The sequence below is a fragment of the Centruroides sculpturatus genome, unplaced genomic scaffold (genome assembly GCF_000671375.1).
Source record: "Centruroides sculpturatus isolate CEXI.00-Female unplaced genomic scaffold, Cexi_2.0 scaffold83, whole genome shotgun sequence".
NCBI lineage: Eukaryota > Metazoa > Arthropoda > Arachnida > Scorpiones > Buthidae > Centruroides > Centruroides sculpturatus.
The window spans coordinates 936,192-937,864 of record NW_019384393.1 but is presented as its reverse complement, the minus strand read 5'-3'; the positions used below and the strand labels follow the sequence as shown (position 1 = coordinate 937,864).

General features: G+C 23.8%; 1 protein-coding gene across 1 annotated transcript in view; it reads left to right on the top strand.

Moving 5' to 3' along the window:
* Positions 1-1,673, top strand: part of LOC111618282 (neuroblastoma-amplified sequence-like) — a 102,219-nt gene that overhangs the window by 52,328 nt on the left and 48,218 nt on the right. The gene's annotated exons all lie outside the window — the stretch shown is intronic.

Below are 1,673 nucleotides of genomic sequence, written 5' to 3'. Positions count from 1 at the left end.
GAGATAGTTTTATTGAAAACTAACGTTTTCGGCCTACTCTATAGGCCATCCTCAGGCTTAACAAGAGAATTAGAACATTGGCGTTCCACTAAATACAATACATATGTTCAAATTCAAAAAATTGACAACGGAAAAATAAGAAAATAACTGAAAAACAATATATAGTCTACAAATACAAATATACAATAAAAAAACAAAGTCAGATATAGTAATACAAATAAAAAATAAAAATAAATCCACTAATAATACTTTAAATAAGCATTGAAATAAGTTGTTAAGGTATAATTGATGAAATATATAACTATAAACTAAGGTAAGATTACAAGTTCATGGCAAACTTTTTGACTATAAATTTCCACACTGTTGGTAGGCCTTCTGTGTTCATTGCATTTATGCATGCCTCTTCAAGTTTGCTCTTGTAAATTTCAATTTTTTTCAGCAGTCTCAGCAGAATTTACTATGTTTATTTAAAATATTATTAGTGGATTTATTTTAATTTTTTATTTCTATTACTATATCTGACTTTGTTTTTTATTTTATATTTGTATATATTATTTTTTTCAGTTATTTTCTCATTTTTTACGTTGTCAATTTTTTGAATTTGTACATATGTACAGTAGAGCATCGTTTATCCGAAAGTCAGTTATCCGAAACATCGGTTATCCGAAAGAATTCCAGTTGGCAAATTTAAATTTTTGCTAGTGCTGTGGCGCTGCAATCTTTGGCTATGTCTTGGGCTACTCAAATATTTTACATTTTTGATACTAAATTAACTTCTAAAGTATAATTTTTTATTGTTTTTATATTTTTCAATATATTTATTTTTTTTTGTACAAAATAAAGAAATAATTTTTAACAATACAATAGCCACGATTATTATTTTAAAAAGTTTATGTTAGGCATAACATTGACGAAAATTCAACGCAAAGCGACACGCAACGGAAAAAAATTTCAACACGGGATAGGTTAATATATTTTATCATACATAATTGGTTATCTGAAAAATAAGTTATTCAAACAACCCCAGTCTCCAATTGATTTGGATAAACGACGCTTTACTGTATTCTATTTAATGGAATGCCAACATTCCAATTCTCTCATGAGGATAATAAGCCTGAGGGATGGCCTATAGAGTAGGCTGAAAATGTTAGTTTTCAATAAAACTATCTTGGCAACAAGAAAGGTATGTTGTGAGAAGCTAATAGATTGAAACTTTGAAATTTTCATTGAACTATAATACAACATTAAAGATATTTAAAAGTTGGAAGCATTGTAAACTTAATTTATAACTGAATATTTAATTGAAAAGTCAATTAATTTCATGTAATAATTAAATGAGTGAATACTAAAATATTATTAATTATAAAAATCAATCATTTTAATTAAGTATATTAAATGTTTCTTTGCCAATTTAAACTAATTTGTAACTTTCTGCATTTTATATATAAATAAAAATTTCAAGTAAAAATATTTAAAATAAGAGTTGTTATTTTTTCAAATATACAAAAATAATAAAATTATTTATTCATTTATATATTATTTTTGTCTCAGATATTATAGAAATATTTGTGATAAATTATCACATTTTTATTTATATTTGAATGCTGTTTCTTAATAATAATTTTTATTTATTTAATTCAAAAAATATTTATTTCAAATATTTATACTAAATA